Source organism: Panthera uncia, assembly GCF_023721935.1.
Source record: "Panthera uncia isolate 11264 chromosome A1 unlocalized genomic scaffold, Puncia_PCG_1.0 HiC_scaffold_17, whole genome shotgun sequence".
NCBI classification, from domain to species: domain Eukaryota; kingdom Metazoa; phylum Chordata; class Mammalia; order Carnivora; family Felidae; genus Panthera; species Panthera uncia.
The window spans coordinates 53946999-53973319 of NW_026057577.1; positions in this window are offsets into that span (position 1 = coordinate 53946999).

Consider the following 26321-nt stretch of genomic DNA (forward strand, 5'->3'; position numbering starts at 1 on the left):
ATGTGAATACCAAGGAATCACAAGGGGGCATTCAGATGGCATGAGTAATTTTTAACACCAACAAATGTAGATGGACACCATTGCTTTTAGTAGTAGAAGCATATTGTAATTCACAGGTACCACTTGGTTTTGTTTTTGTTTTTAATTTAGTTATGATAGCCCAAGGTTTATTAAGCTGCAGATTGTAACTCCTTAGTAAGTCATGAAATGAATTTAGTAGTTATGACCGGCATTTTGTTTTTAATAAAACGAAGCAGACACTGTCAGACGAACATGCACAGAGAAGTCATTCCATGTTGTGGTAGGAATTGTATTTCTTTTTTTTTTTCTTAATATGAAATTTATTGTCAAACTGGTTTCCATACAACACCCATCCCAACAGGGATCGTGGTCAAAGTGAGCGATCTCCATGATACCATTAAGCGTGAGTGGGCCACCAAAACATATTTGGGAAAAACAGCCACCTCCCCACAAAGCAAAGGAAAGAATGTCAGAAGCAAAGAACCCCTTGTGCACTCAGGTGAGCTAAATAAACATGTGTTTCCCAGTTCATGCTTACAGATGCCAGTTCTCTCCTGGGGTCTGTAAAGAGTAATTAATAAGAGACTGTAAAACCCTGAACAGACATGACAGATATGACATCTTGCCTCTGCAGAGGCAAAGCAGACACATCACAAACTAATGAAAATACCCTTCACAATCCTACTCGTCTTGAGAGGTCAAAAGAGGGAATTTTTTTTTTTTTTAATAAAAAACCAGCTGTGAGTGCCTCAAAACAGTAGGCTTGCTCAAGACAGATGAGGCCATTTTTCAGCTGGAGCACCCACTTCCCCCTCTAGGCAGATGACCACCACAGACAGGCATGTTTCCTTGCCACAGTCAGGACTTCCTCAAGGTCTTGACTATTTACAGCTTGAGGTCTGGTCACTCTCTCCTGTCACCTCCCCACCTGCAACAACAGGCCCATCTGAATGACCTGAAAGCTCCAACGTTAGCAGTGATTACCAGTAGGTGGAAGGCCAACGACTGGCCAGTTGAATTGCCCCTTTCATCTTAAACTTCCCTTTTAAGATCCGTGCTCAGATTTTGCCACGGAGATAGCAAAGTCTTCATCTCTCATCCATCCTTATCAGCCAGACAGCAAACAAGCCAAGTTTCAGTTACAGAGTCCAGATTTGAAAAATACACTGTATGCCTGATGTTTCACATTTTCCACAGTGCTGCACTGCAGACCTTCCTGGTTTCATGTGAGAGTGCTTCAGATCTCATGAAACCCAAGCCAGGAACTGGTGAGACACGCTCAAAGTCAGGACGACTTGGCAATGTTGACTTTGGGGAGGATCGGAGGTTCGGTTAAGAGCATGTGAAACCTATTAACATTGGGTTTTGAGGAAAAAGGCAAGGAGAAAGAAGGAGAGACAGGGGTGGAAGGGCTCAATTCGTGGTTTTAGTCAAAGCTGTAGACTCCTCTAATTCCTAGAGATGAAAAGAGCTAAGCATTGCAGAGGCTTTGCATAAAGTGAATTTGGAAGTACTTCTGCATTTTCATTTAGCATTTAATAATCAGAGTCTAAACAATTTCATTTAAAGTTGGACGATGGGCCAAAAACCATATTGTTCGATCCATCTCATTTGTTAGAGATATATAATCACAGTATAGCCTGAATGTTAAACCCTGTTTGCTGGTTTGGTATGTTATTAATTAGTTAATTCAAAAATAGCTTTGACATTAACCTGAGGATAATGTGTAGGTCTTAGACCAAGTAGAAGTTGGGAAAAGGGATATTTCTACTTTTCTGAAAAATGAGTAATATTCTTGAGAGCTTTTTATGTGATTAAATCTGAGAAATATTGCATGAGGTTTTTTTTTTTTTTTTTGCCACGAGGCAAGATGGAAGGCCAAGTTACCCTTAGATTTACAAATATCTGAATTAGCATCATCATAAGTTGCTATTTGTGGTCTCATCAGGTAAATATATGCAGACAGGAAAGGCTGGCTAAGTTTGGGCCTCTTCTTAAGGTATTCATATTTAGATTAAGGATAGATTGAGAGTAAGGTTAGATCCATATTTAGATTAAGGGTAGATTTAGATTAAGGTTAGAGTCCTATTTAGATTAAGAGGTTACTTAGAGTCAAATTAGATTTAGATTAAGGATACGGTTAGAGTTAGATGAAAAAGCAGGTTAAAAACAGCCTAGTTAGGAATGCTTTGGGCTGCAATGAAAAGCAAGCCCAGATAATGCAGGCTTAAACAGATAGGAGTTTACGTGACTCACATAACAAGGATTCCTAGCAAGGGCAATGTCCAGAGCTGGTCACTATGTTCACAAGAACCCAGGCTCTTTTTACCATCTGTCCCACCATCCTTTGAGCATCAGCTTATTGCTTCACTATTGTAAGATAGTCCTGTATTTCCACCCATCGCATCCACACTCAAGGCCTGAAAAATAGAAGAGACAGATGTTGCTAATGTCAACATCTATCAGGAATGCCAACAACAGAACAGAAAGTCTTCTGCTTGTGTCGCATTCTCCCCAGCTCAGCCTCATGACAAAGCTTTCAGGGCAGCTGAGAAAGCAAGTCTTTAGCTTTTCCCTTTGTTAGAATGGAGGCAGGTAGGGGAGAAGGGCCTTGGGAGTGGATTTCAGGCCAGCAGGAATCCGTTAGGAGAAATGCCATTGACCCAGGAAAGAGCTTTCATTAAATGAGCCTTAGGCAATGCGGCCTGGAGCTTCACCCAGAACCTCTTTTACCCCCACATAGAGAGTAGAAGTTTGCACCCACATAGGTAGAAATATAAGTAGGAATCTGGGGTTTCAAAGGCCAGTGGGGAAGTTCAGTATTAATTCTGTATTGTATGAAATGCAAACTGCTATTCAGTCCAAAGTCAAAGACCTAATGTCATAGTTACAAATTAAAAGTTAGTTTGTGCTTTAAAAATGTGCTTTAAAAAAAAAGTGATGCTTATTATAACGATCAGGTGCAGGAAAGAAGATAGACATGCTCTCAATGAGACCATGATGTCTCTTATAATACAGTTCCCATGTATGTGCTCATTCATTCAAATATAAACTCAATTATTTAATCATGCAACTCAGTCACTCAGTAAATATTAATTGGTGGCTTTTCCCAGGCACTGGTCCAGGCACCGGGGATGCAGTGATGAGTGGCAGCAGCAGGCGGCATAGTCCCCGTCCTCATGTTAAATTACAACCATTATCAGTGTTTAAAAAATCAGGCCAGAGGAGGGGAGCAGGGGTGGGTCCCAAAGTCTGCCTGAGAACATCAGATATGTGCCAAATCCTGGGAGATTATCAGGAGCTGACCAGACCAAGAGGGAAGGGAAGAATGGTCTCCAGAGGGGAAGGCACCCTTTTAGAACCTGGGAACCAAGCAGGAGTACAGCATGGTTCAGACTTCAAAAGCTGTTCACTGAAGAATATTTGTTCAAGCTTAGTTGGGGGGTGTTGATTTTTATTGTCCCTAAACCATGATAAAAATGAACGTTATCATGCCAAAAAACTTTAGAAAGTCAGATCACATTTTTAATTCACATGGATGTCTAAGTTCCTATTTCATTTTAAACAAAGGTGCTAACTATAAAGATGTGGTTCTCTAAGACTGACATTATTTATATTTGAAGCACGAAATGAAAATAAGTCAGTGAGTTCATCCTACGAGGTTTGAACCTTGAACCTAATGTAAGACCTTCAAAAGGGAAAGACTCATTTCAAAGTCAGTATGGGTGTCACAACCTAACAACTTAGGACTTCTTCCCACAGGGCCACTGTGGACATCTCAATAAGTATGCAGTTACCTTTTTTTTTATTATTTAAAAAAAATTTTTTAATGTTCATTTTTGAGAAAGAGAGAGAGAGAGACAGAGCATGAGCGGGGGAGGGGCAGAGAGAGAGGGAGACCCTGAATTCAAAGCAGGCTCCAGGCTCCGAGCTGTCAGCACAGAGCCCGACGTGGGCCCAAACTCACAGAGTGCAGGATCATGACCTGAGCCGAAGTCAGACGCTCAACCGACTGAGCCACCCAGGCGCCCCTTTATGCAGTTACTTTGATCATGCATGTTCATGCTGATTCAATAGCAAAATTAAAACTTCCAAATCTAATAAATGAATAATAACTTCTCGATCATTATGTGATAAGAATACTAAAAGCTGAAGAACACATGAGTCTGAGGGTGTGGATGGAAGGAGAGAAGTTTGGAGGATGGGAAAAGTATTGGCTTAAGTACTGGAAGAACGGAGCTGCAGCAATCTGAAAATACAGAGGTTAAAGTGGAAGAGACAAGTGGGAAATCAGAATTGAGTTGACAAGATCATGAAGGGAGGTGATGTGGAAGGGGCTAGTAAGGAAGAAGGCTGACACCAGACTGCTTTGGCTAGTGACTGTCTCTGGCAGTAGACTGTCTCTACTGGGAGAGTAGAGGGGTTTTTGTTTGGGAGTCTGGGGTCAGCTGTGCTTGAGGGACCAAAGTACAGGGTTAGGAGGACCCGAGCTACAATCTTAAACAGTAGTTTTGGTAGAGCTGGGCTCTTGTTTCAGCGATATGTAAAGCCAATATTTCTGAAAGAATGTGGCTCTCAAATCTACTCATTTGGCCTTGCCTCAAGCAGAACTGGGTTTTCAGAAGGCCAGCCTGGGGATCTGGGCAGAATTCTGTTGCCACCAGCTGGGTTCATGCCACAGAGCTGGCCCATCAATCCTTTGGCCCTGCTGACAACAAATTCCGTGAGACTTAGGGAATGAAGCCACCCTCGCTTCTAAGCCACTCCACTCCCCACTCCTGACAGAGACTGAGTAAGAAGATTGCCCTTTTCTAAGAGTCTGAGACTTTAAAAGCATAATTTCAAAGTTTCAGCCAGGTCTTTATTTTAAACTGCACATGGTCAGCAATAGACCAATTTCTATTTCCTGCAGGCTTGAAGAATACAACTTGGAAAAAAGAATGAGGGAAGAACAGGGAATGAGACATATTCCTACACACACAAAGAAGGTCGGGCAAATTCTGGGCAGTTACAGAACATTTCCTCTCTCACCTTATACTTTCAGCCTCTACTATGTTTAAGAATGAATGTGTGTTCTTGAAAGGCCTATTTGTGTGTTTTCAAATGATTAGTAGTTAGATAATAGGAAAAACAGGAAGATCTAGAGATCTAAATTACATTGATGGCGATATCTCCATGTAGCCCCAATGAGTGATTCCTGAATGAGTCTGTGAGACTTAGAGCTTCCCTCTGGAAAATGTAAGGAATCTGGAGTGCCCAAGTTCAGTAGACGCTATGCTTCTGGAGGCCCCTCAAGCCTCACTATGGGCTGAATAATTCAGAGTTAAAGACATACACATTTAGAGGAAGAAAACTCAACGTTGCAGTCAAAAACAACTTCATGGGTAGAGCTGGGATTTCCTAAAAAGGAAATGAAGATTAGCGTGCAGATTTTATAAAGGAAGTTCTCTAAGAGATAGGTCCAGACTTGAGGGCAGACCCAAGCGATCAACTGCCTGTTAACTCCTTCGAGACTCTTCATTTGGAATCTGGTCAGAATCATGCCCATAACATAGTCTTAAATGCCTTGCTTCACATATTCTTATTTCTTTCGGTTTTCTCAGTCTTTCACAAGATCTGATGAATCCACACAAACGTGGATCATGCTCTTGTCAAGGAAAATGAGAAATGGGGCCTACTCTATGTTGCTGGCCCTCTCCCTGGAGATCCTGTGCAGGTAGCAGCATTGCAACATGGAAACAACAATCTCTTATTCAAAGCCAGGATCCTTCGCAAGGGGAGTTTAGCAATGACACTCAGTGGTGCTGGAAAGACACACTAACTGAGGACAAGGAACCTGCTACATGGACAATTTGGGAGCTGAATTGCTCTCATCTCCCTTCCCCAAGCATTCCAGAAAGAAACTATCTTTAAGGGAAAGAGAACACTGATCCTTGGTGTGACCTTTGTTAAGACAAAGCCACCCATTTCTTGACATCCCTCCCATTGAGAAATGGGGTTTATGTCCCCTTCCCGTGAGTCTGGGTATGCTTGTGCCTGCTTTGACCAATGGGCCCTGTGTAGGTGCTCTGGTGAGCGATCCCGGCTGAACCCACCCTCTCCGTCACCCCAGCCCAGGCACCAGTCATTTGCATGAAGAAGTCACCGCACGATGCCAGCTATTCTAGTCAGGCCCAGATGAGGCACCAGATAATGTCGAGTAGACAGAAGTCATGCCCACTGTGTCCTAACCAAATTCCTGCCCCCTAGAATCTGTGAGTATCATAAAATGATTGCTGCTTGATGCTACTCACTTTGGGGATGATTTCTTTGTTAGGAAACAAGAGAGACCCAGAACAGTCGGGTCACATATGATTTCATTACCTACCTTCCACTAGCTTCCCATGGTTCACATTCTCTTCTCTATTATGTGTTCAAACCCCAGTAAATTAGGCCTGTCTTAGGCATTGTGTCACGTAACAACACTTGCTAAGGGCAGTTTGATTACATCAATTTGCAGCAAAGTGTGTATGTTGCTGAAAGTATGTTAACGTGCTTTCAAGTCAGGCTATTGAAGGGAAGAATTAGCATATAGGTCACACCAAACCTTCAGAAAGCCTGGCGTGTCTATAAAACCCTTCCAAAGGGTTACTTCAGCAAAAATCACCCCAGATGATCTCCGCTGTTTTGACTAGTAGTTGTTAAATCAGGAACAAGTGCCTGGCCTAAGAACGGCTAAGAGCAAGCCTTAAATTGGCTACCAGTCTATAAGCTCAGGATGGCCAAGAGACATAACGATGGCTAAGTGTTTCAATATAATTCTCTCTCTGGGAGCATCTGGACTGAAGAGACAGAGACAGACAGGGTTGGGGGCGCTTGAGCGTTGGTAGTAGAAGGTAAATAAATACGTGAGGAAACAGAGAGGTCGCGATAAGCAGAAGCGCCAAGATAAGAAGAAGCATGGCAAAGAGACACCAGAGTAGACCAGAGTCATGAGTAAGCAGAATCCATAACATAAAGAAAAGGGGAGACAGGTCAGTTGATGGTGTGAAGTGCAGTGGGGAAAGTAGGAAAACGGCTCTAGGGATCAGTGAATGCCAATTTCAAAAGGACTTAGGAGACAAGTCACTAGAGTTGCCTTCTATCCAAGTTTTTATTCACGGACATAACTCTCAAATACAAAAGCGTTCTTATGGAAGAACGAATTTCCGTTTGATCAGTTGCTACAACAGGATGTATTATGATGCTATTTCTAAGAGTCCTTTTAGGTGTAAAGAAAGATTTTGTGGAAAGAAAGATTTTGTGTGGCTTTGATAAGATGCCGTAGGGGGTTCTTGCACCCTGCCTCCCATTGTCGCCATCGCCAGAGCTGAAACCTCCAGAGCCACGAGTTCCCAGGAAGCAGCTGCTGTGGCCACACAGTCCTGGCCTGGGAAGACCCCTGCGTCCTCATGTAGAGGGTCCTTCATCTGTCCCTGTCTGGTTTCCGTAAACCCAGCAAGCATAGGACTGTCACAGAGTAGCCAAGGGAGGGCCACAGACACCCCTGGACAACTCCTCAAACCCATCCCTCAATGATAACAGCCAGCAGAACAGAGTTCTGGGAATGGGACCCACACTGGTCCTCCTTTGTATCCTCTATCTTATCTCTACAATTAGAAAGCAGTGGAGGGAAGGCCAGGCGGCCCAGGTCAGCAGACCTCCATCGCCGCGGTAAGGTGACAGGTGATGTGGTCTAATGTCTCGTAGACAGTCAATTCAATATCGATGTCAAGACACAGCATCACCAGGAGAGTCTGCTGTGGACAGAGTAAGAGAGGGAGACCAAGCAGTCCTGAGATTGTATTCGCTCTGAACTGAGCTCACGTTGATGCCTCAGAATACAGACCAGCTCATCTCCAACAGTTTCCCTAGGCAGCATCCCCAGTCATCCAGAAAATAGCACTGGCTTCCTACCAGCAGCTTTAGAGCAGTACTCATGGAGTCCAGACTGGACCAAAGAAGTTCATTGCCTATCCTGAGGTCCACATTCCGGTAAGCGCTGGAGAGAACCTGGGTATTCCCAGAGAACGCCACAGGAAGAAACTCAACCCATGAGCTGCCTCCCCGTCATAACTATTTGGAGACTCTGATCTCACACAACTGCGCAGTGCCAGCTTCCTGCTCACTGTGGACCTGGGCATAAAGTAAACAATGGGGCCTCTTTTAATAGCCTCCTGCTGTTTGGCAGCCACACACGCCTCCTAGAAGGAACCAGCCCCGAAGTCTGAAGACAACACGGGTTTGTCCGTAAATGCTTCGTTCACGGATAGGAATCGTTCACCTAGACACGCTAGTAATGAAACTGGGAAGCCTCACATGAACAAGAAAAAAGGAGATTCGGAGCAGAACCAGACCTGTGGGGGTGGGTGCATGTGAGTCCGGGAAGCAGAAAGTATTCCCTGCTTACCCACCTGCCACGTTCCCATGAAGAACACAGTGTAATAACAACAGAGAGGTGCATCGCGAAATAAAGTAGGGTGGGGCCTGAAATTACATTCACAACACATGGGATGAGTAGTGGTGAGGAGACACCAAGGAAGGGCCGGTTAATGTTTTGGGCAAACAGGGTGATTGCTAGGGGCCATAAGCATTGTGTGCCCACAGAGATGGAGAGGGTCATGATGGCTTCCATACCGCAGCAGCTTTCGTAACATGAGATGTCCTCCCAGGACTGACTGACATTCATCACTATATCCTTTGGCAGTGGTGCTCCCTTTATTAACGTCCTCAGAGGAAATACAAACCCTCTCTCCCGGCTTTGACGGCTCTGGTGGACCCTTTTCCCTGAGTCGGTCGTGGCAAGGTGGTGCATATCTCGGATGCTCTTTGACAGTTGTGACCTGAAACTAAACGCTTAATCCTTGTGGAGCTGAGGAAGGAGAGTCACGCCATGGGTTTGTAACCTTTGTCCAGACCACGAGCCAGAGCATCATGTCCAGGGCCGTGGGGGTGGAGGCACATCAGAGCTGCTCTGAGCAAAGGGCCACAGGGCAGTGGGTGTGTTTTCAGCCACCACCAGCTTTGCTTGGGAATTGAGCTCTGTCCCCTCCCCCCCACCTCCTTGGCACTATCCCTCCCCCCGCCCAATAGATTATCTGGCACACCCTCCCTCTGAGGACAGAAACATATCCTACCGAGACGAGAGGAAATTGAGGGCTCACAGTAGAGATGTTACAACCTCTCAAATGACTCTCCCCTAAAGAATTCTAGACGGGAGGAGTCCATTTTATCCATCTGCCCCAACTCCTGTTTACCCGGGGATTTCCTTCCAGGAGATTTCTGCTGCTGAGACATAGAGCTCTGTTTTAGAGCGGAGACCAGCACTTGGATGTGAGCGCTTGTTCAGAGTGACGGTCTTAGAGTCAGACAAGTCCCCATGCTGCTGCTTCTTACTGCTTACTCGCAGGCCGGCAGATGCTGTTGTTCTGAACCTTTGTATTTAAGGCAACAAAGTGTGTGTGGGGGGGGGGGGGGGGAGGGTGCTTACAGACTCCGCTGCCAGAATGAAGCCAAAACCGTTGTTGAGACCGTTCTCTGCCAGGCACACTGCCCTGCCACCCTCGCCTCTTACACCCACAGAACCCTCTCCCACCACCTGCTCTTTCCTGAGCACCGTCCTGTCTGCCCAACGCATATGACTTGATCAGGCCATCTATGAGTCATTTTCACTCGGTGATTGCCCCATCTGCATTTACGATTAACAACAAAGGGGAATTCTTTGGGAGTTGAGGTGGCAACCTAAAGCAGATGTTGAAGACCTCGGAGAATAGATGGTTAGGACGGTTGGCCTAAGAGAATTATATTCTCGGTCTAGGAAGAGTGAAAGAGTGAAATGAAGGAGTCAGAGAAAATGAAATGGCTGGGGACAGAAGCATGAGACTGGATCTCACGGTGTGAAATCCCTGTAACCCTCTGGCTTGAAAGGAGGAAATGAATCACTTGGGCTTGCCTACCAGGTGATGCACATAATGTGAAAAATCCCGATATTTTCTGGAATGTGCTGTGATTTCCATTACAGCCCACCTTCCTCCATGGGAACCCTGGTGCCTACAGCTTACTACCAACTCACAAGCCTCACATAGACTTCAAAACAATAGACCTGAACGAAGCAGGGCCTCTCTTGTCAGACTGTCAGAGTAAACCCTGTAAAAACAAACAAAAACAAACAAACAACATTTCAATGGTTAGGGTACAACTCTGAAAGTAGTCAAGATCAAATCCTGAATCCTCTCCTGGCACCTAATCATGTCCTGATATCCCAATTCTGTGCTAAGGATTTTTAAAAGCTCACAGCTGAATTACTAAGACCCATCTATGTTGAAAAGACCAGGAGCTCAATGTTAGGGCAACCCATAAGTGGCCTTGTTTCTCCATCCCAGCTCTCCCAGTCCCTGCTTGCTCTAGCCATCGAGAAGATTTCCAGCAGGGGTGAGTAAGCTGATGGCCTTGGAAAAGAGCTAATAGCAACTGACATCCGCATGGACTCTGCCAGAAATTTTATAGACATGATCTCTAAGGCATGCTGTGGCCCTCAGGGGTTGGTATGTCCACCTCAATTTTGCATATAAAGAAGCAGCTGCAAACAGGAATAGTCACGAAGTCTCACAGTAAGTAACAAGGCTTCCTTCCAGTCCCAGGCTGCAATCCCCGGAAGCAGGCAGTGAGACAAAGATGCACGTCAAAGTGCTTGATGAGGAGAAGTTCCCAGGGAAAACTGGCAAAGTGGGACCAAGAAGGGAAGGGAAGTAGGCCAACTAAAGGGGCGATTTTAAGGGAAGTCTTGAAAGTGAGCCGTGACACAGTGGTAGAGTGGATCCCAACAGGGGTGAGAGAGCAGACTATATCCCCTGAACAGTCAGTTCTTGGCTAAGGACAACCCCCAGGAGGCCATAAACTCGCCGCTCTGTTGGCAAATTTTTCCAGTGGTCCGAAGGGAAGCAAAGATAAAGAGGGGCTGGCTGCTGGGGAGAAGGCAGATTGAGAGCCAGGTGCTTGCAAATGGCAAAGGGACCCGGGGATGGTGTGGAGCCTGGGCTTCTCTGCAGGGACATACCCTTGCCACAGTCGTGGTTATAAAGCTGGAGGCCTTCTGCCTCCATTGGCTGCCAGGTTGGGCCTTGGCTGCAGCCTTTAGTGGTCTGGGCTGGGTGCTGGGTGGGGCCTGTGACAATGCCATTTCTACCAAAGCCACGTGGTTACAATGAGCCTCAGTTTTGGGGCGCCTGGGTGGCTCGGTCAGTTAAGCGTCCGACTTCGGCTCAGGTCACGATCTCACGGTCCGTGAGTTCGAGCCCCACATCGGACTCTGTGCTGACAGCCCAGAGCCTGGAGCCCGTTTCAGATTCTGTGTCTCCCTCTCTCTCTGCCCCTCCCCTGTTCATGCTCTGTCTCTCTCTGTCTCAAAAATAAATAAACGTTAAAAAAAATTAAAAAAAAAACAAAAAACCAATGAGCCTCAGTTTTAAACTTCTGCTCATAGCAGAGATAAAATGACAGAATGGAAAGATGTCATCATTCCATTTTAAGTTCCCGGACCCAGACTGTCCCTAATGCACAACAAATTAATACTTTCTATATCTCCTAATGATCTTGTAAGTAGCACGTATATACTGTGTGGCACTTCTGTGGGGGAACATTTTTTACCTACTTTCAGAATCTTATCAACAGATTATGAATAGATTTGAATACAATGTAGCAATCATTTGAATCATGATAGTCACAGTATTCTTATTCTTGAATAGTCATGATTATCAGTGTTTAAAGTTAAATTATTTTGCTATAAAGTTTTTTTTTTTCTTTTTAGTTGATTTATTTAAGAGAGGGAGAGAGAGAATCCCAAGCAGGTTCCGCACTGTCAGTGCAGAGCCGGATGTGGGACTCAAACTCACAGACCGTGTGATCATGACCTGAGCCGAAACCAAGAGTCGGATGCTTAACCGATTGAGTCACCCAGGCACCCCTGCTGTAAAATTTTTGATAATCCTATATCAGTCAGGTGTGTTTCATTGTGTTTTGGTTGCGTTTGAAAATCAACAAACTGACATTTCTTATTAAAAGCACCATTTTCTTGGGGCACCTGGGTGGCTCAGTCGGTTAAGCGTCCGACTTCAGCTCAGGTCACGATCTCACTGTCCGTGGTTTCGAGCCCCGCATCAGGCTCTGTGCTGACTGCTCAGAGCCTGGAGCCTGTTTCAGATTCTGGGTCTCCCTCTCTCTCTGACCCTCCCCCGTTCATGCTCTGTCCCTCTCTGTCTCAAAAATAAATAAATGTTAAAAAAAAATTAATAAAAAAAATAAAAGCACCATTTTCTTAAACATAAATAGAAAAATAGGCCACAATTTTGTTGGCCTGCTTTGGCATTTTTAGTTGCTAACATTTTGGACACTGTAATGTGAGAGGAAGACTGAGCATCTCTCAGACCCAGGGTGAGCTACAGAGAAGCAGGAATGACACATATCCATGGGACAGCCACCTTCCTGGTCAGAGAAGAAAAACCACCAAGATGTCTGTCTCAGAAGGAGCGTGACCCACATCTGTGCAAATAGCCACCAGCCACAAGCTCTTCAGGAGCCACCAAGAAGTGTAGGAAGGTAACATGTTCAGCAAATGTTGGGTGACTGAATGAAAGGGTGAAGCACCCTATAGACCCATGGGTTGGGGGCAAGAGTTCCAGATGAAGCAGAGAGGCTTGAATCTGGAGAGGCTAAGCCTGCAGTTGTAGGTTAAAAGCTGCTCCTGTAGTAGCCTGGAGAGCCTCCAGGCTGGGACCCCCACCCCCGCCCCCAGTGGCACAGCCTGGCTCCAGAACTGAGCAACTCAGTCTTCACAGCTTCCTCGGGTGGTCTGCCTTGACACCCAGGCTCTGCCTCCAACCTCAGAGGCTAGAGGGCCAGACAGTCTGAGGGTAATGTTAGTGTGCGTTAGACGTTATTTATGGCAACGGACTCCAAGCTTTCCCTTAATACTCTATTGTTTTAAAAAATGATTTCAAATATATCCTTAATATCTGCAGAACAGAATTTTGACCTAGAGCTTTCAGTTGTTGGCTGACGAGGTGATGAATGTGTTATTTTCCCCCAGAGGGTTGTATCAGATTCACTTTTAAGTTCAGTTTCTGGCTCAGCACAAGTCAGTGCCCAACCCCACTGCCCTCCCCGCTCCCCACACCCCGAACCGATAACGGTCTCTGCTGCTGGGATCCAGAGATGAGTAAGACCTACTCCCTGCCTTCCAGAAACTTACAGTCCACTGGGGAAATAGCCCATACATACAAGGCAAGGGTAGAGGGGCTAGGGCAGATGGGTAAACCCAGGGGTTAACAGTAGACCACAGAGGACCCTTGGGCTAGAGTGCAGCTCCCTTCAGTCAGCTTGAAAAAGATTCGGTATCATTATCATCCTAACCACCTAATGTAAGGGAAGTGGAAATTTCCACGTCTGCAGGCAAAAATCTCCTAAGGTGCAGTAGGAATGTCTATTTAGAGCTGAGGCAGGAGCTCTGGCTGGTGTGGGAGACCTCGCTGTCTGCAAGAACTTTCTGCCAGTCTTCTCAGTGGAAGCAGACCATGAGTCATAGTCTCTGGTGACTGAAACCTAACGTTAAGCTTGAGGGCCTGGGAGGCGGGAACAGGGGGCCAACATGCATCCTGTCCCTCCATGGAAGCCCTACCCTTTGGCCCTCTGGAAAGAGAACCTTCAGAACAGAGTAAGTCACCAGCTCTTTTCCTCTGTTGGTGAACTGATCTCTTCGAAGGCTTCTCTTCGTCTTTCTGTCCCCCTCACCCTCCTCTCTGTGTTCCCCTGCCCCAAAGCTTGTTGTCTCCTGACTTCATGGGTCTACTGTTCTACCTTCCGCTCTGTCTCCTCCTTTTGCTGCCTCATCGCAGCCTCCTCCCAACCCCCTGCCCTACGAGGAAGCATCATCCAGAGCGTCAGAAGCAGCAGATGCCAAGATGGCCGAGCCCCAAGCTCTGCCCCAAGCAGAACTCTTGGGTTGATTCTGGTGTCCATCCCCCCTCCCCTCTCCGGGAGGAAGTCAGGTCCCTGAGTTCTGGTGACTCAGCTGGGCGAGCTTAGCATTGCTCTGTTAAGGCGAGCTGGTAGGCAGTTCAAGTAAAAATGATGAAAAAATGAAGCAGTTCCTTTACTCAGTTGATTAATCAGGATCCTCTCTCATTTAGATGGGCCTTTCCATTCCCCCGAAATAATGCCCTTTCATTGTACTGTGACCGTACTTGCTTCACAGAAAGCCCAAACCATGGAGCAAAGAAACGCTGATTAGTGCCTTTATCTGACTGTGGCAAGAGCTGTGTTGCAAGGCAGCCTTGTAGATGAACAGTTCACAAAGGGGAGTTGCCCCAGTCATATCATCAGAAAGAGTGGGGTATGAACTGTTCAGATTCCTACTCTCCCGCCCCCCTGGTGGGAGAGTAAGGAAATGAGGGCAATTCTGGTTCCGAAAGTCCAGGATGGCACTTAGGAATTTACATTTTCACACACGTCCCTGATGATTCTGAAATACAGTCAAATTTGGGACTCCTTGCTCCAGAGAATATAACTGGCTTCTCTTCCCAATCCAGAAATGGGTGCATTTTCCTAAAACTCGTGGACACTCTGCCTCTCTGGAAGCCTGTGTTTTCCCTCCAGAGGGAGCATCGGGTTGGCTTCAGCAGGTCTCCCCTGCTGTGCTGCACACACGCTCTGCCTTCCTGAGCTGTTGACAGCCCAGTGTGTGGCTTGCTGCCCAGCCAGTGGGCAAGGTCTGGCTGCCCCACGGCTCTGCAGTCATCTCTTTAAAATTCATTATCCAAACGTGCAGAAATGACCATTGGAGGGGCTATCATATTTCTCTGCGATGTGACACTCATCCAAAGGGACCACGTGTGGAAAAAACGTGCCCCTTTGACAGAGATGTTATTTCACTGAGTTTCCTCTTTCAAAGGGTTCCCCCTTTATCTGAACTATCAAATTGTTCCTCGTTGCATAAAAGCAGGGCAGCTATTGTGATGGAAATTTAGGTACACAGTGTAAATGCTGAGTGTGTGTGTCCTTTGAAGGAAACTGCTTAGAGACTAACTGGATCAGGTGTGGTCCTGGTCCTTCATTCAGGCGGTGGATTCAAAGGCTGATCTTGAGGTGAATCCCTCCTCCCTCTTCCTTATTCAGGTTACAAAGGCCACTGAGGAGGAAGCATGTGCCTCTGGCCAGCTGAGCACAGACCAAACCCGGGTCTCCTTACCTCTTTGGAGCCCGGAGCTCCCGCTTGGTGGTGAGCGTCTGGCTTGCCAATGCTTTGGGGTAATAATCTCCTTCTTCATCTCCTGGGAGAAGTTACTGATTGTTTTTCAAGTACAACAATGCTTTTTTGGGTATTTAGTTTTCCCACCCCATAGATGGACTTCTGCCCCCATATACCACATTTCATAAGAGATTAAGCACTACTTCTGGGATGCTTGAGACTGAATACCTAAAGTCTGGTCTGTGGGCAGCGCCCTATGAGTCATTCTTGCTTGAGAAAGTTTCTGAGTAGCCACCACAGGAGACAAAAGAGCATTTCTAAATATGGCAAGAACTTAAAGGTAAAGGTACAGTAGGAATAAAAGTGTTAATGCATGAAGCACAAGTATGTAAAGCATATTAAAGATATTCAGTCATAAATCACAGCTTCAAGGGGTTTTCGATCCATGTGTCCCTGTTGTCAAAACTTAGAATTGGACATACTGCCCAAGTATAGGTCACGCTGCCCAATGTCTGTGAGCAAGGTGGAGACATCCATTTTTTTCTCATAAAATGTGACTGGGAAGAAATAAATGGGGGGCCACGGGTTATAGCAAACAATGGGCTAGAAATTGGGAGATGAGAGTTTGCATCCCGACCTCATCATCATTGTGTCTTTGCACATGTACCTCAACCCTGCATGCATTTTTCAGTGAATGACAATAGTGAAAGAAGGCATACCAGCAGGGATTTTAGGGATAACTTCACCAATGCCCACATTTCATAGATAAAGAAGCTTGCCCCCAGAGAGGGTAACTGATAGGACCCAAAAGTTCTTCGCATAGAATGGGCAAAATCCCATGCTTTCTGACTTGTAATCAGTGTTCTTGCTTCTTCTACATGCTCAGTTTTATCACCCACCACATAGAAACGTTAATGCTTATCCTACCTTCCTCATAAACGTCTTAGAAAAATCAGCTGAGATAATATGTGGTTTGGATTGAATTATCTCTAGTGCAAAGGGGTATTTACAGATCATGTATTGGTTCTTTTCCAGTTTTCCTTATCACAACGGAATAGCCTCACTCTCCATCCTGTTGCACAAGATAAAAGCCTTGAGACTTCCCTCTCTCACCCCCCCCCCCAAATCCAATCCATCACTAACTCCTATTGAGTCTCCTTCTAAAGGCATCTTGAATTCATCTGCTTTGTACCATGTCTGCTCCAGCATCCTAATCCAGCTGCCACCATCTCTCACTCTGGCCAGTGCAGTGGCCTCCTAATTGGTCTTCCTTCATCTACTCTTACTCCCTTAAGTGAATTCTTAACATCACAGCCAAAAGGATCTTTAAATATTCAGTCACGGTCATGACCATCCCTCCGGAAAAGTCTATGCTGACTGCCATTGCTTTTTAAATAAAATCAAAATCCTTAACCCACTCACAGAGCATGTAAATCCATCAATCTATAGATAGATAAGTAAATATAATACTTGGCAATAAATTCAACAAGAGAAGTGCAAAACTTATACTCTGAAAATTATTGAAAGAATATAAAGACCTAAATAAATGGAAAGACACCTCATATTCAGGGACCCGGAGACTTAGTATCATTAAAATGGCTATATTCCCCAAATTCATTTACAAATTCAATGTAATCACTATCAAAATCCCAGCTGGCTTCTTTACAGAAATTGACAAGTTGATCTTAAAATTCATGTAGAATTTCAAGGGACCTGGATGGAATAGCCAAATAAATCTTGAGAAAGAATGAAGTATGAAGGCTCACACTGTCTAATTTTAAAACTTATTTCAAAGCTATGGTAACCAAAACAGGGTGGTAATGGCATAAGGATAGGTGTATACATCAGTGGAATAGAATAGAGAGTTGGGAAAAATACCTTCACATTTATGGTTCATTGGTTTTTTTTTTTTAATGTTTATTTATTTTTGAGACAGAGAGAGACAGAGCATGAATAGGGGAGGGGCAGAGAGAGAGGGAGACACAGAATCTGAAGCAGGCTCCAGGCTCTGAGCTGTCAGCACAGAGCCCGACGCGGGGCTTGAACTCACGGACCGTGAGATCATGACCTGAGCCGAAGTCGGACGCTTAACCTACTGAGCCACCCAGGTGCCCCGGTTCATTGGTTTTTGACAAGACTGCCAAGAAAATTCAACGAGAAGAGAATAGTCTTTTCAACAAATAGTTTTGAGAGTGGATATTCATATACAAAAAGAATGATGTTAGACCCCCTCTTAATATCATAACCAAAAATTGAATCATTGACCTAAATTGAACAGCCTAAGCTCTAAAACCCTTAGCAGAAAATATTGGAGAAAATCTTTGTGACCTCGAGCTAGGTAAAAGCTTCTTAGACATGACATTAAAATCGCATTAAAGTGACATTAAAGTAACAAAAGAAAAAACAAGATAAACTGGAGTGTGTCAAATTTTAAAACATTGGTGTTTTAAAGAATACCATCATAAAAATTAAGAGAAATCCACTAAATGAAAGGAATATTTGCAAATCACACTTTTAATAATGGGCATGTGTCTAGACTATATAAAGAACTTGTAATTCAATAATAAAAATAACCAAACTTAAAAGGGATTATGAGTAAAGATCAGTTCAGGCAGGATATAAATCAGTCACCGAACTACAGGATTCCTAGAATAAAAGTTGCTCTAGGAATTCAGAGAAAGGAGCGGTACATGCAGGCTGGAAGAGTGGAGTTTGAGCTCTGTCCTTAGGGGGATTATTAAAAATATGATCTCCAAGTTTTAGGACCTAGTGTGTCCAGTGAGATTAAAATCACCGAGTCAGGTGTAAAGAGAGAATGATCTGGAATTCTGGGCATAGGCATTGTATCGGAGGATAGTAAGGAGGCCATTGGGGCAGGGCAGAGTGAGGACGAAAGAGAGACTAAGAGAGTCACAGGAGGGAAGGTTGCAGGTTTAGGCCAATGCACTGGCTTTGATTTTCACTCTGATGAGATGGGGAGTCAGCAGTTGATTCCAAGCGGAATGATATGCTTCTTCACTAGGACATCAAGGGCAAAGCAAGGAGATCGTTTAAGAGATTGCATGCAGTAACACAAGTGAGCGAGAATGATGGCTTGGATCAGGAACTAGCAGCGGAAGTAGTGAGAAGTGGTCGGTTTTCAGACATACTTGCAAGGTAGAGCCATTGAGGTTTGCTGATGATTGGAAGGGGGCTGTGCCTGATAGGACTTAAAGACGACTGGAATGTCTTCATGCAGAGCAAAACCAGGCTGAGAGTTGCCAGTCACTAACATCTGGAATAATCTCAATGAGCCGGATTGGAGAAGGGGAGATCTGGAGTTTGATTTTGAACTTGTTAAGATTTGTGATACCCATATAGATACCTCAAAGGAGACGACAGTGTAGGCAGCTTTGCAAGGAGTGTGACCATTTAAAAATGTCTCCCAGGGCAGAAGCTTCCAGAGAGTTAGGAAGTGAGAGTTTACCTGAGGCTTCAGGCTCCCAGTGACTCCACCCATGGCCCCACTTCAATTCCCGGAGCCCTGGAGAGGCTGTATCAGAGCACCTTTGTTTTTTACCCCCAGGCTCTTTGTTGTTACGGTTGTTTTGGATTTCTATTTGCTCTGCCCGAGCTGTGCAGATAAGCACCCATCCTAAGACTATTCTTTATCCTCTACGTGGTCATCTTACCTAAAATAGTGAAGAGATTATTATGCCCAGTGTTGTGCTTCAGGATGTAAGATGTTAGACTAATCCTAGGTTGAATAGCAAATTGTTTAACTGTGGGAGAGTTATCAAAGTCCAGATCTAGGGGCGCCTGGGGGGCTCAGTTGGTTGAGCATCCGACTTTGGCTCAGGTCATGATCTCACGGTTCGTGAGTTCAAGCCCCGTGTTGGACTCTGTGCTGACAGCTCAGAGCCTGGAGCCTGCTTCGGATTCTATCTTCCTCTCTCTCTCTGCCCCTCCCCCGCTTGTGCTCTGTCTCTCAAAAATGAATCAACATTAAAAAAAAAAAAAATTAAAAAGTCCAGATCTAAAAAGCAGACTATTAACTCAGCTGGGTTTTTAAAAATAGATGTTCTTATTTTATAACGAGTACCTTTGGAATCTTTAAATCACATAGCATTTTCACATATTATGTCTCATAAACCATGTCCCAAGCACCAGCCCGGATCCAAAGTTTGGCTTGATAAACCCAGATTTTAATATGTATTCCCGGGGAAAGGAATAAACATTTGCAGACTGTCTACTTTGTGCCACATTCTTTTATATCTTACTTAATCCTACTTTTCAGAAAAGAAAACAAAAAACAAAAACAAACTCAGACCCAGAGAGGTTAATGTGCCAAAGGCTACACAGCAGAGAAACGGCAGAATGAGAAATGACCAGGTCAGTAGGTTCTGCTCCATCATGCATCCCACATTTGCACAGCATTTCTCTACTCTGCAAAGTCTATCCAGCCCTTTTTTGCTCTCCCGATGTGGTCAAAGGAGGTCCCTTTGAAAATATCTCATGTGCATGGATTCAGAGGAAGCAATCTCCTCCTTAAACTCTTTGGGATAGGAGACATATGGCACCAAAGAATGAGTAATAGCTTTCCTTTCTTTTTATATTCCTTCCTGGATTTTAAGTGTTTGAGATGTTTTAGTTCACAACTTCAAAGTCCGTAGAGCAGGGCATGCGGAGCCTGGAAGAATCCTAAGCGGCAAATGGACGATCAACTACAGATTGCCATTTCAAAACACAGGTTATGCTTAAGCACGTGGCACAGTCTAGTGGGAGATCTAATTTCACCCCATTTTACAGATGGAGAAAATGAGGTTCAGAGAGGTTAATTTACCTGAAACCCACACAACCCGGCAATAGCAGGGCCTTTGCTTTGTGCCCGGCCCAGGATTATTCCCGCTGTTTCTATGAATAACAAATAGCAAGTGCTTTTGTAGCCTTTACTATGAAGGAAACTAAGTTAACTAATTCAGTCCTCATGACAACTCCGTGAAGTAGCTACTTGGATTATCGCCTGATTTCACAACTGAAGAGTCTGAGGCACAGTGATCTAAAGTACCTTGTTCAAGGTCACCCAGCTGGCAGGAGACAGGATCAGGATTCACATGCACACAATCTGGGTTCACTGTCCCTATGCCATTAACCACTCAACCACGATCCTTTTTCTGCCTCTCCTGGCAGCGACAGAGTTGGACAAGATCGTCTGACTCCAAATCCTGTGCTCCTTCCATCTGTTTCGGCCAAGGCAAGGCCTGGGTTTTAGCCCAAGGGAAGAGTACAGGCAAGGAAGGAGAAAGTATGTGAGGTGACTGCAGTCTGTGGCAGGTGCATGGTTCTACAACGAGGTAGAACTGGTTCCCCAACCCTGATGACTCCGTAGGCAACTAGTGACTTACACAAACACAGACGCAGATGAGTGGTGTCTGGGAGACTTGCATCCTCTCTCTTTCTCTCAAACACACACACTCACACTTTCACACTCACCTGCCGCCTGTTAGAACGTCCTCCATTATTCACCTTTACAAATGGCCCTGTCAGTGGAGAGAAAAAAAAAAGAGAAACAACCAAAGATCTGTGGTCTGCAGCTGCCAGAGGGACAAGTTTGTTGGCAAGCAGTGAATAGAGGGCCCACTCTTTGGGATTCTGGCATCGTCCAGAGCCAGGCGACATGATGTTTTCTCCCAAGGACTGTGAGTGTGAATGTGTGTGTGCATGTGTGGAGTTCGCAGCAAGAACTGTATTGCACCAGAGGAGTAAGTTACACATAAGGAAATGGACCCACACATATCAAAGGCAAGAAATATGGGCATAGTGATTAGGAAAACAGAGTCATTGTGCAGTGAGGGCAGGGATCATGTTTCTCTTTTATGTGAAGCCAAAAAGAACTGAAGCTTGTATTCACTGTGCCTGAGAAAGCCGCCATCACAGGTGACACGAGTAGGTATGAACACAGTGGGAAGTTTCAGAGTCACATCTACACCCAGATGATACTTGAAGGACTTCCGTGGGGAACCTGGCTCACCTTGGGCAGCTACCACTTCTGGGCATCCCCCTGCGCCCCCACAAAGCCCAATGTGTCCTATTAGGCAACTCACTTGGAAAGACCCCACGGCTTCCTTAAAGAGCACCATTAGCTTCAAGACAACCAAGGAAGTCTTCCATTTTCGACCACCCGCCAAGGCACAGAAATGTTGGAGCAGTGAAAAGTGGTCCCAGGAATGGCTTGCGATTAGGAAAAAGGAAAAGAACAAGAGAGACACACGACGAAGAAGAAATGAGCATTAAACACGCTCCCCAGAATCTGAATTTTGCACAGTCCTTCTGACCCAGGGGCCAGCTGGACCCTGTCCATTTCTAGCGATTCGAGTTAAAGGGGAGACGGGGCGGGAGTTCTAGGAATGGGCACTGGGGTCACTAGTGAGGACAGGAGTTGTGAAGAAGGGTTCAGCTCCACGTGTCGCCTTCTCCTTCCCACCCCTCCTGACTACCCACTGGAAGAAGAAATCCATAGATCTGCCACTCGACTGCCTATCAAGCTGCCTGGCACGGTGGCAGAGTTGATAGGGTTGCAGTGGGCAAAATGAAACTGAGAAGGATAAGAAGCTGGCAGATTCCCATCAGACAGGATGGAGAGGGGCTGAGCAAGGGAAGGACGGGGCTGATGAGGAGTGGGGGTGAGGCAGGGAGGAGGAAGAGAACCACACCCCTGCCAGTGGGAGTCTGCAGGTAGTGGAAGGGACCCAGGCAAGGACTTTGGAAGCAGCTGTCGCATGTGAGAGGGGGTGATGTGGCGGGGGAGACCAAGAGAGAAGCTGTGCTTCGGTGATGAATTGAATGTCCTTTTGGTAGGTTGCGGGGAGGCAGGAGTGTTTCATTTGGTTTCATTGTTTTAAGCCCTCAGTCAACATTTACATGGCTTTTTAATTACTTTGCATACTGGATTGATGTCTTCAAATGAGACAGTGAGCTCAGTAAGCCGCTAGGCAATTTGATTAGGGTTTCATTTCCTTTTCAACTCCATGACTTTAGAGACGGAGCAGGCGCCGAGGCTGAGTCTAGTTTCACCCCGGGCACCCACAGGTCCGGGCTCCCTTGGGATGCCCAGACAGTGAGCTGGGGAGACAAGCAGACAGAGCCTGAGTCCCTCCTCTCAACCAGAATCGCTCCATTAAAAACCTCTCTTTCATACATAAAACAGCGTTCAGTATAAGGTTTCCTTTGGGGAATAAGGAGATTCCTCTGCTAAAATAAAGTTTGTAATACAATGATTTAGTCTCTGTCCCTTATCGAGAAGCAAACTGAGCCCCGGAGTCTGTGACTTGCCTAGGGTCCAGTTCCTGAGGCAGCACCACCCCCAGAGCCAGCCTCCCTGTCCATCCGTCTCTCCATACACATTCCTGCCTCTAGACACACACGTTTCCAATCCTTCTCTGTGCTCTGTTCCCTATCATGGAGCAGGCAATGTAGACTTTCTCTGGGAATATTAAAAAAAAAGAAAAAGAAAGGGAAAAAGGCAGACTAAAAGTGAGGGAGGAGCCATTCCGCACCTCCTACATCTCAGGGATACAGATGCTACTGCACCCAAGAGAATCCCAGCCAACTGGAAAGAAAAAGGGCCTAGCCGTGTAGCACCGCATCTTGTCTCCTAGAGCAACTCCTCGTCATTCTCTTGATTTGTGTACTCAGCTCTAAAGCCATCCATGATCTTTTTCAGACAGTTCGTCTGCTTGGTCCTGTCTCGTGACATCCTGGAAGTAAACGGCATCTTTCCTTTGCTCCCTGGCTGGTGCTCAGCTTTGCCCTTAGCTCCACCAGCCCTTTAAAGGCACCCACGCTCTTTCTTCTAGTGTCTCAGGAACAGCAGCTGGTACCAACCCGATTTCATGGAAGCTACTTCCCTTGTTAAATAAAAACCGAGGGTTAGGACTGGGAGGTGACCTGACCACCCCAAGGCCCATCAATCCCCGAACCGACTCCCGTTCCTCACCTGTTCTTTGCCTGTGATGGAAAAGTATGCACTGAAGCCACCCCCGCCCCCCAACTGCTGCTGATTATCTTCAAAGACCCAGGGCCAATGAGTCAGCGCAACTCAGGAATCTGATTTTGTAAAGAGGTGAGACTGTTTTGAGACACAGCCAGCACATGCCCAACAAACCTGCACCACGCGACACGCCAAGTGTCGGTTGAAGAGCGTCAGTGACACGACAGCACGCGTCACGCTGAGAAATCCTAAAGAAGTGGGCACCTCAAACCAGGTTTAAAATGCATTGATCTCGTTTCAACCAACATTGACCACGTCCGGTTTCAAAATTCGCATTTGACCAGTCCAAAAACATCACGTCTGACCCTCATATTTGGGTGTCATGCCCCTTACTTTCTTTACTAGCACTTTCTTTGGGTGGGGGAACCTTTTTTCTTTATGGTTCTGTGTGGTTCAGTCTAACCCCAACCCCACTTCACATCCGGAGCTGGGGAGTGGGATGAATCCCGTGTGATTCTGACTTACCTCCACTGAGCTCACAGTCCAGTGAGGGGGAGAAGAGCCATGACGTATAAACAGGATAGAAAAACAATCACACTGAAGTGTGTACACAATGAGTCGAGGCAGCAAAAAAGAGGAAGTGATTTATTCTCCCCGGGAGAGTCATGAAGATTCTCTGCCCTCCTCAGAGGACTGGGTTTTCCATACTAGGTAGGGGCTCTCTTGGGATTCAGGGCAGAAAGAAGAACGTGTCTGAAGGCACAGCCTTATGAAAACACAGGATCCAGTTCAGAGAAGGCCAAGAGATTCCTTGTTGCTACAGCAACTTTGGGCAGGTGACGGGTAGTCAAGGGAGGTGAAAACGGAAGGGTAGTTGGAAATAGAACATGTTTGCCACATTTAGAAAATCCAGCTTTATCCTATGGATAACTTAAATATATGCCTTTATTTTCCCTTCTTTCCTCATCACAAAAATAATACATTCTCATTATAAAATTTAAAAACATTTAAATGGCAGGAAGAATCACCCATAATCCTACCTCCGGTGAAGACAGCTGTTAACATTTTCACTCATCATTTCAGATACACACATGTAGACACACGCACACATGGGGCCAGATGGATGGATGGTCTTGTTCTCTTCATTTAACCACATATTGTGAACATTTTCCATCCCTGTTGTGGGATATTAGACCATTTGTAATTTTGTCAGGTTTTCATGAAACTAGAAAGAGCATATACAGTTGTTTGTGTGGTTGCTTGCTGATTGCCATAACTTAAAATCACAATTTCTGATTCAAAGCAAATATACATTGTAAGTCTTTTCCTATTTTTGTAAAATGTCTCTTGAGACAGGCGGCGTGCACCATTAACTTAGCATGAGGAGTTAAATGAAGAAATTTCCTCATTTCTCTGCCACTATTGAGCCTTGCACGTCCTATAATTTTTGCCAATTTGTTGGCCCAAATGAATATATTATCAATATTAAAATTTTCATTAGTACAAGGGTACTTTTTCAAAAAACTTTTTAAATGTTTATTTATTTTTGAAAGAGAGACAGACAGAATGTGAGCGGGGAGGGGCAGAGAGAGAGGGAGACACAGAATTCGAAGCAGGCTCCAGGCTCTGAGCTGTCAGTGCAGAGCTCAGCATGGGGTTCAAATTCACGCACTGTGAGATCATGACCTGAGCCAGAGATGGACACTTAACCAACTGAGCCACCCAGCCCACCCAAGGGTACATTTGTTAATGTTCATTGACCTTTTGATTTTTCTTCTGTTGTGAAATGCCTAGCCCTGTTTTGGAACCATTTTTCTATTAGGAGATTTTTCTCTTTCTCATTTAATAAAAACCACTTCTACATTAATGATATAAACTTTTTGTCTGTAGCAAATGCTTTTTCAATTTGCCAGTTCTTTGTAATTTGTTTATGGTAATTTTAGACATATATAAGTTTTTTAATTATAAGAAACCCATAAACCTTTTTTACTTAAAAGGGTCATTCCCTCTGAAATCAGATCACTATCTTCCATCATATTCTTCTATTTAAATATATAACACATCACAAATTTATTTGATGTATGAGATGAGATAAGAATCCAAATTACCCATGAAGTGGGCTGAAAAATTGCCCCCCAGAGATATCAGGTCCTAATCCCTGGAACTTGTGTTAGCTTATAAGTAACAAGGATCTTTACAGTTGGGAATAATTTAAGGATTTGGACAGAGGAAGATCATTCTGGATGAGCTGGGTGGTCTGTAAATCCAAGGACAAGTGTCCTTGGAGAGACAGACACAGAAGGAGATTTGGCACCCAAAGAGGAGGAGAAGGGAATGTGCAGACAGAGGCAGAGTTGCACATGGTGCAGCTACAAGCCAACGAGTGCCAGCAGCCACCAGAAGCTGGGGAGGGCAAGGAACAGATTGTCCCCGAGAGCCTCCAGAGGGAGCGCGGCCCTGCCAACACCTTGGCTTTCATTCACCGAAACCCGTTTCCAAATTTTGGCCTCCAAATGTGTGACAGACCAAATTTGTGTTGTCCCGTCAAGCCACCAAGGTTGTGGTGATTGGTCACCGCAGCCACAGGAAATTAACACTCCACTCCCCCAAATCGTTTTCCTAAAGCAATAAATATCAGCGTTTTCTTACTTGTCTGAAATGCCATCTGAGTTGTTGATTCTTCTCATTCATCCATCTATTCCTGTGTCACTATTTCAATTCTATCGTTTTGATTCCATATCTGGCAATACGAATATTCCTTTATTAAACAAAAGATATTTATTTTTAACTATGTCATCTTCCAGAAAAGAACTCTTGCAAGTTCTCTACAAATGTCATTTGGGATTAAATGCATTACATTTGTAGAATAATTTGGAGAGGAATTACCTTTTCAAGGTATTACTTGTTGCCATTCCCATTCTCTTATTATTAAAACTCTCCATTTATGTCCTACAGTAACTCTCAAAATTCCCTTCACAGAGTTCCTGTACATTCCTTAAGTTTCTATTTAGTGCTTCCTGCCTGCCTTCCTTCCCCTCCTTCTCTCCCTCCCTCTTCTTCCACCACCAACCC